Here is a 15182-nt window from a genome sequence, read left to right as displayed (position 1 = left end):
CATTCAATAGTATATGAGGTTTTTTTTTAAAAATATCTATCATGAAAGCAAAGATTTCCCTTTGGTTGGATGCTGAGTAAGAAGAACACTTACTCAATACCCGAATGGAATAATGAGGAAAGTATTTCTCTCACAAGACTATGCAAGGAATGACATTTCAGATTTTAAATCGAACCCGAGATATAACAATGATGATGATGTCCTGATGACAGCAAAAACTCACTCATGATGATTCCCATCCAAGTCAGATTTATAACTCATTATCATTCAAGTCACCATTACCTACTCAAGCATCAAGTTCATTTTGATCAAATCTCTGCTGATCCCTTACTCTCATTTCACTACTCATTAAATTGACTGTAGGCATAGACGAAGCATTCATTGCCATGACTCCTAATCTCTTGCAAAATCTTGTCACATTTTAATGGAACTTTCTGACTGACTGTCATGAAGGGGGAGGCTCATCTTTCAATTCCAGCACAAATTAATATTCGGTAGTTTCACTCTGTGATCGGGATTAGCATTCCTCCTTTGCTCTGATTGCCAGAGTTTGCGAAATGTGAGTCAACGAACTGGGTTACATGTCAGGCAGTCATTACGAGGGGCAGATTCCTACCCATGCGGGTTTGATCATTCAGTTTACGCTCTCCACCCGATACGATTTCCCTTATGAGCTGGGAAGATGATATCATATACATTTTGTGTAATCCAATTACGGCTGGCTGCATCAACATTTGATAACTCTGAAGTCCGAGGAGGAAATCCTCCCAAAGCCAGTGATTATGGGTAAAGTCGTGCCAGGCATCCGGCTCATCACAACTTGGGGTGGTTCCCTCCTCACCCTCTCTCTATACCCCTCCCCCCCCCCCCCCCTTAACCCCTCTCTAGTGATGGGTGAACAGATGTGATGTACGATGACAGTTACTCATCAATGGAGGGACACGATCATGAACATGCTTCAGTGAGCCTGTCCATACTTTGCCGACAAATACGATCAGTCAATATTTACGACGCTAAATTGCTTTCTCAGCCCCACGGAATCCCCTGCATGTTCCTCAGTCATACTTGCTGGCTCAGTCCATTCTTCTCTAACCACAGCGAATGGATACAGGGACATAATATGATGCCCATGCCTTTGTAATCCCTGTGTTTGCCTACCAAAAGCTCACTTCCAAGAATGATGACTTGCACTTCGTTTCAAAATGTGGGATTGCTGGTCAAATGGAATTCATGACATTGTGCAAGTTGACCACCATGTTTTCGCTTTAGATATTTACATCCTGTTATAGAGATCAAAGTATTAATTTCTTTGATGAATATGTGTGACTGACAACCAGCACCTGAAGGTCACAGGAACTATGACATTCAATGCATGGAGTGAATGTGTTGTGCATAACGCCAACCAGTATGAGTTCTATGACATCATATTCCAGGGTCATTTCTTCCGATCAGCATCATTACCACAAGGGCATTCCCCTTTTGATGATGCAATAGTCTCATCTTGTAATTACATCTCATATTACACTTATACATAATGTACATGCATGCTTCATCCTGCCGACATTCAAAACAACTCCCACAACCACTACATGTTGTAATTGAAGTTCTCTCATCCAAAGACACTGGACTGCATGCTGCATACATAAGTTGCTGCTAGGTTAGTCCTAATTCCTGGCCAGCTCAGATACTTGTCATGTTAGGGAACTGTGCATGAGATTCAAATGCACTATGAAAGTGGCCTATTATTTCCTTTGATGTTTAAAATATCTAATAGAACTCCCAACTCGTGATGATTATATTCCTCTGTGACCAGGTGCCCCCTAAATCTATAATTGCCTCCTTCTCGCACACTGCTTCGCCGGGCAATAACCGCTGAGTTGTAATGGTAGTAACCCCTACTAGACAACCTACTGTGAATTTGGCAAAGTTTCAAAGAGTTATCAGTAAATATCAGTGGATCTAAAAGGGCGGAATATCAATCTACACAAGGAAATTGTCAGCTAGGTATATTACTCCCATGATATCAGGGATATCCTTTTCTGGCCCTCGATTCCCACAGGGTCACAGAACTCATCTCATGTCTCACTAATTGCCAGGCACAGTCCGTGATACAAGTCTCTTTGAACTGTTTACAGAGCCTTTTTGAAAAGCAATATAATGATATACATGTAGGCCTATACCCAGGCCCCTCAGATCAATATGGGGTGCAAGTTTAATTTCATTACGTGTGAATTTACCATGCGCACAGTGTCTACAAGCAATTACAGGCTCTATCATGAACCGCTTTACCAACTTTCTTTATGCTCATGACAGCCACAGAAACTACCTCCAATAGATGGTTTTTTTCAATGTTGAGAGCAAGATCCCTTTCAAAGCAATTTGAAGGGGCTTTAAAGTCACTGAGTTTTGCCAAGTTGGGTTGCCCTGAGATCATGATAATGCAGGGCTGATGATCATGAAAGTGCTAACTGTTGGGGAGGGTTGCTAAGGGTAACCTGTCTTCTTCACTACTTCAGATTCTTCTTGTTCATGTTTGCCAGTGGGAGCTGTTCAGGAAAGTCAAAATTCAGGGAGAAAGAGTCTAACAAGCACTACAAAACAAAAGAAAAAATACCCAGAAGTGAACACTTTTTCTACGGTTGCCTGATATGCATACATGCAAAGGGAGTAGGGATAGCATTTGAAATATGGGTAACTGTTTTACAATGTTTAGGTAAAAGACAGTTTAAATATGACCCCTGAATTTATTGGTTTAAAACAATATGATACAGTCCATTAATACCATAACAATGAAGGTTGTTCCTCACCATGGTACTGCTTACCTGATATAGAGCAATTGCTGTTACATGCCACCAAGATTTGTAGGTATCAAAATGGATTACATATATGCATAAGAGTATTGTGTATATTGCAGCTTGCCTATGTACAAGGTCCCAGGAAATTAATACCTTTAAATTTGATATAGATTAATAAACAGATATTAATAAATCAAATAATCTCTCCAGCATAAAATAACCAACATCTCTCTCATAATCTTTGCTGTCATTTTTTAACTCCCCTCATGCCATCCTTTTGGCACTAACACTGAATGTGTCTGAGTATACACACGATGAAAACTAACAATGTAATGGCTACTGGTTGTCATGTTGCTAATTATAAATATGCCTCGCGAGGTCACTGGAACACTTTGTAGACTACCGGTATCTTGCTAATTCACTTTCACTGATAACATGTCCACATCTATATCCTAATCTCCATCTAGTCTGCAAAGCAGTGGTGTGATAATAACCTTCACAGCAGCCTCTCAATTACTTCTTGTCCAGACTAAAATTTGCATATACTGTACATATATGTTTTAAATTCTTATTCTATATGGATTATTATAGATTTGTACAGGAAGGGGATTTAATTAAGAAGAATTACACATCAAGTCAAAATGTGCTCGCCACTTTGTGACTGTAAGCTGCAAAGAATCTGTGATCACGCACTGTACACATGACATCCCTGTCCTCTTCCACTACAGTTCATCAGTACTTCTTCCTCTATGCGTTCCAGCATCGCTCTTTTTTCACAACTGCATGCTCCCAGAATGCATCAGTCATATCCAGGTCTTTCCTTGTCACATTGCTGTGGTCACTGGATAATCATTGCCATAGCAGTATCGATATGGCTTGCATGGAATATATGACAGTCAAATCTGCCTGGTAAAATGTCACAGACATGGTCAACAGCAAAAATATCAGACAAGTCTCCTGCTAACTGCTGAAATAACATTCTGATTTTAAAGCGATGTGAATTATCTTGCATAAAAAAAAACAATAATTACATTCTATGGAGTTGGAGTAGAGATGTACATGCCATATAGTTTGACTGAATTCTTACATCACTTACTTTTACACAGTATTCTGACATTAGAAGGTAACTCACTAACAATTATCTCCCTGACAGTATCTTGGTTATCACTTCATTTGTATGTCATTCAAAAGTGGTCAAATAATGATAAATCTGTAAAATTAAATCAAATCTCTGAATTCGGTATGTGATAAGTCCATGAGTGGGCAAACGTCAAACTTGACAGGGCATACAACTGTAGGAATTGACGAATAATGCTTCGGAATATGAAATAAAAAGAAAAGCTTTATGTAAATCTTGTAATCAATAGTGACTGGACCTGGTGATGAGTCTGCTACTTCAATGTCAAAACATACTTCAAAATGTGGATGAAATCTTCAAAAAGAAAACAATAATAGAACTGTACTGATCGATGTCATCCTATCAGACAGGCGGAAAATATCATCAGTAATTCTACAAAAAATCCATATTTGATGAGAGATTACACTCGAGGGCAACCTGGAATCAGTTTCAAATGCTGAGGCCTATACATCAGCCAAATTGTGCCATAGGCTAAAATATGTCATTGCTATCGTGTTTTTTTCCCCATCACCCCCAACCCCAAATCAACCTCACCTCCCCCCCCCCCCCCCCCCCCCTCCCACCCCTCAGGAGAAATATACCCGCACCTCTGTGACAGATATGACTCATGGCTACCATGATTGACATTATCAGGCTTGTGAAACGCATCTCTCCGTCATTCTCCAGCCCAGCCTAAACAATCGTATCGCTCCCCTCAACCCATGGGGGATAACCCAGCGGACGGACATAATAAACCTCATGTCTCTCCCCTAGATCAGATCATCTCCCTCCGACATGATTACCACCACCACCACGGGCTACCGCCCAAACATCAAACATCCCATCATCTCTCCTTCCCTCTTTCTTTGGGATGGGGAGACCCAGAGCCAAAGTGATGGTTTTATTCTCTTGGGGGAGACGGGATGAGGATTGCCACTCGTGTCCCTAGAGAAATAACTGGAGAATAGCTAGGGTTTAGCTTGACACAAACTTGTTATGACTATAGATACGTATCAGTCTTCACCATCATAACTCCCTGTATTGCTGACATGACCAACTAGCCAGTAAGTGACTTTGGACTCATACACCTGTTTTATCCACAGCCTTTGGTCCAGACACCAACTATACAGGGAGAAAATTTCCTCCATGAAAAGTTATTAATTGGTGCAGGTCTATACACTAGTTACGTTCAGACGGGAGCCCCTAACCTCAAAGTTAGGAAACTTCGAGGTTAGAGCTTGTAGTTAGGGACCGTGAAGACGCACTCGTAGTTAGCAAACCTCAAGGTTTGCTCGATGTTTCGAGCCACGAGAAATCTTATGGTTAGCGCTCTAACCACGAGCCGCGGGGGGTCCCCACTCGTAGTTAAGCACCGTGTGGACACAAAAAACAACGAACTCGAAGTTAAGAGTGACCTCGCCGCAAACTTCAGCCCCCACAATTTCCCTCTGCTTCCGGGTCAACCTCCCAAACGTACACCACAAATACGCTACACGTGAAAAACCTATGACGTACGACACAACAACATCATCTTTTCTTCCCATGCGCTTGATCTCTGAAACTGAACACGTCGAACTCGCTACTGTATTCTATATTCTTCTCCAGTTACAGGAAAACTGCATGTCCACAATGTTGTTGTTGGTTTTTTTTTTGTAATCTACCATAGTATCATGATGTCAATAAAAACACCTCTAAAGAACCACAAAAACATTGAGCAACATGATAGGGATACACTGTCACACACTTCCTCTGTGTGTGGCAGTATGATTAATGTTTCACTAAAGCCAGCTGTCTTGAGATGATGCAAAGACATCCGATGAAAAAGGGATGTTGAAATTGTAAATGAGAAGGGTAATCTAAACTAGCTTCCTTTACCTATTCCATAAGATCATAATTGTTTTGAACTGAAAAATAAAAAATCTGCGCTATTTCCGCTGCTGATGAAATATTCAACACATAGGGCCTAAATTGATGACAGTCTGAGCATTCATTTTGAAAAGAACAAAAATTAATATATACTAAACAAAAAGAGACAAAAAGTTTGCTGATGTACTATATAGTTAAGTTAGTCATGAAGAGGGCGTGTGGCAACTAAAATATAAAATACTAAATTTGGGTCTCAGATGCTCAATTTCTTCTTTTAGCCTTTTGTACTAATTTGTAGAGATGACCAGCCACAATCTAATCCCTTCCCAAATTCATTTTTCCTGTCCAAATTCCCAAGTTTTTATGACAGAACTTTCTCACTGGAAAGAGGGGTGCACTTCCATTCATAATGGCAAAGAAAGAGAGAAGAAAAGGTATTGAATCTCTGATATCAGAGAACAGGATAAAGTGTGCCTTTATTGAGCACTTTCAGACTGGCAAAGAACCTGATTGTAAGTATGTTTGAAAATGCTTTTCATGCATATTGAGTTTTGTTTTGTTTTGTTTTGTTTTGTTTTTGTTTGTTTTTTTTGGGGGGGGGACAAATTTGAAGCAAATTTGTCAAATCACATTTTCCCCAAACACATTTCTGGAATGTTTTTACACTCATGATCTGGGCATGTTTTTCAATCAAGTTTTGCCAAATTCTGAGTCAATGTTGGCAATATGAATGGTTTAAGCTTTAAAACCCCCAAAGAGGAGGCAGTGCTTCATACTTAGACCTTCTCTTCGTTTTATGCCTTGGCCATCAAAAATAGGTTTGTAATCTTGCATGTAAGTTTATCAAGAGTTGTGGTTTGGATTGGCAGTCCATGAAGGTGTGCTACATTTTCATCAAATAAACTTTTGATACCCCTTAGAATTGCATGCTCTTTGACATCTCATAGAGTGGTTTCTGAATATCTCGCAAAACGTTAAAAGCTAAATCCTCACCTCAACCAGAACTGTACACACCCTTTAAAACCCCCAAAGAGCTGAGGAGGTAGTGCTTCATACTTAGACCTTCTCTTCGTTTTATGCCTTGGCCATCAAAAATAGGTTTGTAATCTTGCATGTAAGTTTATCAAGAGTTGTGGTTTGGATTGGCAGTCCATGAAGGCGTGATACATTTTCATCAAATAAACTTTTGATACCCCTTAGAATTGCATGCTCTTTGACATCTCATAGAGTGGTTTCTGAATATCTCGCAAAACGTTAAAAGCTAAATCCTCACCTCAACCAGAACTGTACACACCCTTTAAAACCCCCAAAGAGCTGAGGAGGTAGTGCTTCATACTTAGACCTTCTCTTCGTTTTATGCCTTGGCCATCAAAAATAGGTTTGTAATCTTGCATGTAAGTTTATCAAGAGTTGTGGTTTGGATTGGCAGTCCATGAAGGTGTGATACATTTTCATCAAATAAACTTTTGATACCCCTTAGAATTGCATGCTCTTTGACATCTCATAGAGTGGTTTCTGAATATCTCGCAAAACATTAAAAGCTAAATCCTCACCTCAACCAGAACTGTACACACCCTTTAAAACCCCCAAAGAGCTGAGGAGGCAGTGCTTCAGTCTTAGACATTCTCTTCGTTTTATGCCTTGGCCATCAAAAATAGGTTTGTAATCTTGCATGTAAGTTTATCAAGAGTTGTGGTTTGGATTGGTAGTCCATGAAGGTGTGATACAGTTGTTGTGCAGAATGTTAATGTTGGCTACAGAAGTTGATGAGGAGACTCATTCCAGCATCTGAACATACAGTAGCATAAACTCCAAACACATTTAAAAACACATTCTCAGAAGTGTGACTAGACTAACCCATTCTTTTGTAGTAAAGTGTGAAACTCCTCTTTGTTACCATAGCATAAACCCTAAATGCATTAAAAACACATTTAAAAACACATTATCAGAAGTGTGACTAGACAAACTAGTTTCTGTGAAAGTGTGAAACTCCTCTTTGTAGTACCACCCAAAGTTTATTGACTTGGCTCTGGGATGAAGACTTGCGGCAGCTGAGTTTATCCAGATATGAAAGCAAAACAAGCTGATGTGGATGAACTACTATAATAATGATAACATTGCAGATATGATCATAATATCAATCCTGCTCCTCCCCAACACGCATTTTCAAAGGACTTTCCACTACAAGATGCGATCGAAGAACATTCAAGTTATGTATTCAAAGTAGTCTGAAGCATATTATGTGGCCAACTACTGTGGTACTGTTGCTTGGCCTGTTGAGGACGAGCTGATTTTGCTATGACACACGTTTCCCACAGACACCTGCGGGAGTAAACTCAGGACTCGTCTTAAACAGGTTAAAATAGGACAATCTTGAGTAGTGAATATTGTTTCTTTCATATTTTACTTCAAAATATGATAATGCTAACTTTGGTTCTCATGATATCGTAAATCCTCAGAATTCTCTCATCTTTGATGGAAATCATTTCACACTGTATGAAATTTATAGTCAACATCTGAATTTATGATATCCCTTTATTTTTAATTCCAAATAGCAATGAGCATGACGACATGGGAGGTGGGGGGAGGGAGAAGAGAGAGAGAGAGAGATAAAAAAGAAGATAAAATGCACTCTCCATTCACAGGCCAGTCAGCAGGCAAGAACTTTTCATATTTCCCCAAAGACAGACATCAATATTTCCAAAGGATGTCAAGCTAATCAGGCCATGGCAACAATGATGATGCTGCTGCTTATCTTGCAAGCCTCCATTAAAGGCATCCCTTACAAATGCTTATGATAAACTAACTGCCAAATAGCAGTCTTCAATCTACAGTTTATCATCAGTATATAATCAAATGACAATGAATAAACACGGTCATATTCGATGACACATGAGAAATGCTCTCCTGGGGAATAAAGTTCTCTGAATTTGGTGGATACTTCTTGATATCTCACACAGAATAATTAGTACTCATATAAAAAAAAAAAAAAACTTTGAGTATCAAGTACTGCATTGGGGACCTGTGCGGAAAATGGCATGTTACATACTGTAAAAGTATATATTTTCGTGCCACTAATTTTTCGCGCTTGGCCGAGTAAGAAGAGTTTCGCGTGTTTTTAATTCCGTGGAATCAAGACATCAGCTACCTGAACACATAGCAAGCAAAAATATTTGTGTGCTATTATTTTTTGCTAGTTTCTGGTTGCGCGAAATGCGCAAAAATTTCCATTTTTACAGTAATTGAATCCCCAAAACTGTCTTTTCATCTGCAAATCACAGATGTACATGAGAATCACATTCCACTGATCCATGTAAAACAATATGTATTAGAACACGGAGATGCTACACTGTACTATCTTGAAGATGAAGCAACAATAATATAATATGGAAAAGCGACTGGTGATTCCTTAGCAACCAGACATATGGTTTGGGAAAAAAAGGATGTCTGAAACCTTAATTAGATCTCAACTCAATTACAGTTCTGGTCACTTGCAGGCATAAATCACTGTTGTCTGATTACACGAGGGGGGGGGGGATATGAAACTGCTCTGACATCATCGATATATAGAGAGCAAGATGAGTTCCAGACATCGGTAATATTAAAATAGTCATGCTTGTGTGATACAGGATATTTGCCTCTTATACGTGGGGTCTTTGTTCATTCTGTTCCTTAATTCCTTTTTATAGGTTGTTTTGTTTTGTTTTTCCACGACAATTGTCTCTCCAAGATGTAGGTAGATATCCATGGTCAATATTTAAAACTGGAAATACATCTGCATAAGAAGTATGATGCAAAGTTTCACTTCAAGTGAGTAACTTAATTTTCTAGATGTTATACTTCAACCCGATTGAAGATGTAGAACATGCACATCTTCTTTATTACACATTAAAACAATCAAAAAAAGGTCCATTTAGTTATTATTGTTCTTGTTTGAATGGACAGAAAGATCAGATTTATTCAGAAAGAAATCCAAGCAATTGAGCAGGTAATAACAACATACTAAGCCCCAAAACTGCATGCACTCATACCGACTTCTCGTTTGGTCAGATTACTGCAAATGTTGATAGAGCTGGGGTATATTGTGAGCTCATAAAGTTTCAGTGCAAATGCACACACTGCTTTGCACACTGCATTTATAATAAAAAAAAATTTCCTATAAAGGCAAAATGAATACACCCATATATTATCAGATAATCATGACCCTTATCAAAATCCCTCATAAGCAAACAAGACAGACACAATGATGAAACTGAAGTGACATGAAGATAAACAATGAACACCAAATCTGAGATATATACCCAAAATCCTGCCTTTTTTTTTGAAAAATTCATAGAGTCACCCAAACAACCGCAGATTGTCTACCATGTGCCAAATCTCACAGCCAGGAGACCTGTAATGGCTTCATATTGGCTATTTGCCCACTGTTTAGCCCTGTGTCCCCCTTCATGTGGTTTTAGAATGTTATCCCTAACTGTTCCAAGAGTCAGAGTGCAAAAGGAAGGGAAATTGCCTCTATCTTCGAGAACTTGTACTGTACATCCTCCCACTTACTGCAACATTGTTACTAATGTACTGCAATTAAATTACAAACACACACACACAGATATAACAATTAGCTTAAAATCATGGTTGTTCTTTCATTTTTGTCTACATTCTATTGCCTGCCTGGGTTCATGCCCTTTGTTAAAAATGCATCAAGTACTTGATCATTTTTGTAAACTAATCTTTTCAGCTGAGGTACTCCCGATCATTGAGTTTTCTATATCACTGGATGAATGAAATGGAAAGGTACATGTATTGTCCTGCTCAAACTGTTTGCGCCAGTCGCCCACCAACTGTCCATGCTTGCAGTTACAGAGACTTACAAATACAACTGTTAACAGATTATCTTTTTTCTTTTCGTTAAACTCTTTATCAAACCATATCATTTCCAAATGTTACACAAGGAATATGTTAATTTGAATTTATAGATGAGAGTAAGTATTATCACATACAATGAGGGTCAAAAAGGTATTCTGGAAATCCACATTTTCCTCAAAAAACTTTCATCCATACAGTCAACTTCACCTTCATACACTTCGCAATAGTTGAAAAATTTGCCAAGTGAGAGGAATATTGTTTTCCAGATGAACATAAAACATGTGTTCATTCTATTGAAATTCACATAAGTCAAGGGATATTCTCCAGTCCCTGTGGATTCAAGGTAGGCAAGATTAAATGTATCACATCTTGAAATCCAAAGCAATATTTCCTTCCAATAGCTGATAGAAATTCGCATTTTAACTGGAACATCCCCTTTGCAATGAATCAGAGTACACGTTTATCAAAAGGAAGAAAAATTTGCTCCATTAAGAAACTATTGTGCTCACATCGTAATATGCAACAATCTTTCTCAAACCGTGAGTAAAATCTAGAGCATTAAGGCCACATATTGACACCATGTCAAGAATTTCACATCTTTAGAAGATGAAGTTAAGTGCATCCTAACTGTTGCTAGGATACAGGTTCAATGTATGGACTGTGAGAAAATGTTCAGACCCTCTCACAGCACACAGATACATTTGGATCTACTGTTAATCAGATTTCACTGACATGAACATGTAATGACTCAAACAACAACAATTACAATAAATCTGCTATCATATCTACTAATGGCATTCTCAAGAGAGATGACGTGAATTTGAATTGCACATGGTTGCTGGCCGTCAACAACTGGTTCATTTCACATGTCGTTGAACTCAAAATCCTTCCTCCTGTCTGTATGTTTCTCTCTCTCTCTCTCTCCCTCCGACCTAAGGTGTACAGAGAACTTTTTTGTTGTTGTTGCGCTTATTACCTTGTGGGGGCCTTTCTGACAGGGTGGGCTGATCAAATTTAAGATTTTCGCCATTAGATGTACCTGCTTTGGACATTAGCCCCAAACTCCAGAAACCACAAAACACTGTAATGTATCTAGTTTGCTTGCTATAAAAAAAAACAATAACAAAAACACTACATGAAGACCGTGAGACAGAAAGCCCTAGCATTATTTTTGCAGTGAGCTGTGAACTATAATTGTGCTAAAGACATTCGAGAGGAACCCTGCGGTCCACAAAATGTGTCATCCCGGCCTAGCTATAGTGGAATGCGGCAGGAATGGAGGAAGGCAAACGTCAGGCCGCATTCCAATTTCATTCTCGGCACCGATGCGGCAGAGCACGGAGGCTCCCTCGCAAATCAGTAGTAAAAATTTATTGCCAATTTAAAGAGCCGGAGAAGCTCTGGGAGACAAGGGGGAAGTGCACTTGTCCAGATCTCCCGGTAGCTAGTGCTCTCTTCCATTACCACCCATCTTTCAATCACCTCCACATCTCCATCGCTACATCGCCATCTATCTCCACGACAACTCCTCCACTGATGGGAAAACATTCTGTACAACAGGATGTTACTGTCGTGTAAAAAAGAAAAAGAAAAAAAGCATGGGGGAGGGGGGCGAGGGGAGATACACTCATGGACCCACACACACACACACACACACACACACACACACACACACACACACACATATACACACACACATACACACACACACAAACACGTTAACGCAAATGGAGGAAATTCCAAACAGAGCAGTACGTATGTGGATGGAAGTCAACTGATGGCATTGCCAGGAATATCTGTTCCTCTTCTTTCCCTTTCATCATTCTGGACTGACGTGTTTACGAGTAGCAAAAGTTCGATCTGGAAGCACCATCATTGTGATTGGTTGATTAAATAGGTGATGGAGTCAAGTGGCATGCCAGCTCCGTCCAAAGATGAATGCGAGTGAGCCCTCGCTGGCTGGATGTTGCAGATATATCTGCCACGCCACATCGCTGGTGTTAACATATCTGGAATATACAGGGGGTGTTGGCTCTATACTTGAAACAGAGCATGCTTCCTCCCTTAATCCTTCCTAGAACTGACATCATGGTGCCGTTTCAATGAGAATTGCACAGATGGATAAAGTTATGCTGATATCATATGGGACAAAGACATTAAAGAGTAGTTTCCTGGTAATTATCAAACAATGTGCCCACTTACTTAAAAAGGTGGGGGGGGGAGGTGGGAAAGGGGGCAATTGCTGATAGTGGCAAGTACAACCATGTGGCATGGATGCATACTGCTACATTATCTTATAATGACATAATGTCGTGAGAATCTTTAACATCTGAAAATTAATATAAAGTACTTGAATGTAACAGACTGTGTGAAGACTTTTATGAAGTTTGTCAGTTAGGTTTTCAGCTTTTGGAGAGAGAGTATATTTTTTTCTCATATTGATTACAATATCTTACTTAAGATTAAAAAAAAAAATGTTCATAAAATGCAACTCAAAAGCACAGAACAAAGGTAGACATTTTCGGCAAATTTGCATCATACCTCATCTTATTTCATTCTTCATTTAAGATGAGGAAAAAGTTGTCGTTGTGAATCTTCTCCAACTTCAACTACAAGAATGTCCGGACAAATTTTGTGCAGAGATAGAACATGGTGGACATTTTCAGCACGACATCACCGCATCCCGACACCTCCTTGACCCAGCTAAAGATAGGGAACAAGGTGTCCTTCATGAGAGCTGTGTCACACACAACATCCAAAGCTGACACTTCCCAGTCTCAGAGCATATCCCTGTCAGCCATGCACTGTTAAATCATGGGCCTTCCTTCTCCTTTTTCTCCCCAGCTTAATCATGATTGGGGAGGCAGATCATCAGCACATTGAGTAGCACACCTGTTGTGTTACAGCTCAAATTCGGGTTCGTCCAGGAATAGTTACAAGCATGCCGTATAAACACTGCGCCGATGCTTGACAGCGAGAGTGTATGATTCATGATCGCCCTCAACATGGTAATCACTATGAATCAGACTAATGAGTCCCTATGTAGCACGCTATGACCTGACAGAGTTTGGAAATACTGGTCGGGAAGACAGGCTTCACTTTTAATTCATCCTTTCCACTTTCCATGCATCCAAGCACCTCATTAAAATGGCATGTTAGACAATGCTTACCTTCCTACAATGGACATGGCGTAGAGGAGTTTGCATGAATCACGTCTTTGGGTTTTCTATCCACATGTTCAGTTGGTGAACTGTCTCACAGAGTTTGGAAATACAGAAGACCATTCTTGTCTGCAACATTTCCCCCCCCCCCCTTCCCAATAAAGGGGGGGGGGTAGAGATGGGAGGATGCAATAGCCAACTGACATGATTGACATTAATGGCGATTGCATGCCTCTACCAAGAAGAGACAGAATGACGAAAGGCAGACTCATAAAGGAAGAGGGAGGGGGAAGGAGTAAGGGGGGGGGGGAGGAGGAAGGGTTAGGGTTGAGAGTAGGTAGCATCTTCTAGAAGTGCTGACCTTAATGCTGTCCTCCCTCTCTCTCTCATCACATCTACAATGGAAGGGCATGAATTTAAAGTGCAATCACTCCGCACACAGCCGGAGACAGCATTGTTCGATCAAACATCCTCCTGGCTCACCAGAGCTGTCCAGATTCTCTGTATTGGGATGAGTGACGCCCTTCCCTACTCCATAATTTGAAGAGAGAGTTGCCGATGGGACCAGGGGGAGGAGGAGGAGGAAGAGGGGAGAAATGGATGAACGATGGTTGGGGGGGGGGGGAAGCATCATAGTAGTGTAAGAGGGGAAAAGAAATGAAGGTAATACAAATGCTTTAACTCCTCACCTTTTCTCTCAGCCTGACCTTTTCTCATATTCTGGCAAATTCTGTAACTTTCTCACTTTGTCTTATACTCAGTCTTCCACCCTTCCTCCTCTCCTAGCTCTCAAAATCAAAAGCTGGCCTTCTGTTTATTGACCCATGCTACCAGTAATTTACTCCATCTCCCCTGAAAGGATCGCATCACTGTTCCTTCTGCCCACCCGCATCCACTTCATCAAAGCAGATCACTAACATCACTCTTGTGTTTGAGAGCTAAAAAAAAAGAAAGAAAAACACACATGAAACCCTGCCGCTGTAGCCGATGCCTTTGGGGTAACCAGACAAACAAATTTAATGAAATGTGTACACGCGTGCCATCAATAAAAACTATTTATGCTGAAAAAACATGGGGATAGCCCGAGCCAACGAGAGGGCATGTTTGGCTGTCTAGAGCTAATTAGTTGGCAGGTAAAACGAGACCAAACCTGCAGGTGCCAATTTCTCGCCAGCTAAAAATACACATAGAGGAAGTTTTGTATGAGCGAGATTGTGCACATTACCCTAGAGGCTTATTCAGAATTAAACTTGGGACGAGGTTTAGATGTTCTTCTGTATCTCACAAATATTTTGACACACATTGGAGACTGTTCTCCGTTCTGTCACATCGCATGAGCTCATCATACAAGCATCATCACAATTTGTTCATTTTTTTTTC

General features: G+C 40.1%; 1 protein-coding gene across 1 annotated transcript in view; it reads right to left on the bottom strand.

The window, feature by feature from the left end:
* Positions 1-15182, bottom strand: part of LOC139723906 (pleckstrin homology domain-containing family H member 2-like) — a 106459-nt gene that overhangs the window by 43902 nt on the left and 47375 nt on the right. The window lies entirely within an intron of this gene.

The sequence above is a fragment of the Diadema antillarum genome, unplaced genomic scaffold (genome assembly GCF_040938485.1).
Source record: "Diadema antillarum isolate AM-2024a unplaced genomic scaffold, OU_Dant_1.0 scf00000202, whole genome shotgun sequence".
Classification (NCBI taxonomy): domain Eukaryota; kingdom Metazoa; phylum Echinodermata; class Echinoidea; order Diadematoida; family Diadematidae; genus Diadema; species Diadema antillarum.
The sequence above is the reverse complement of the archived record's forward strand: the minus strand, read 5'-3'. Positions and strand labels throughout refer to the sequence as shown.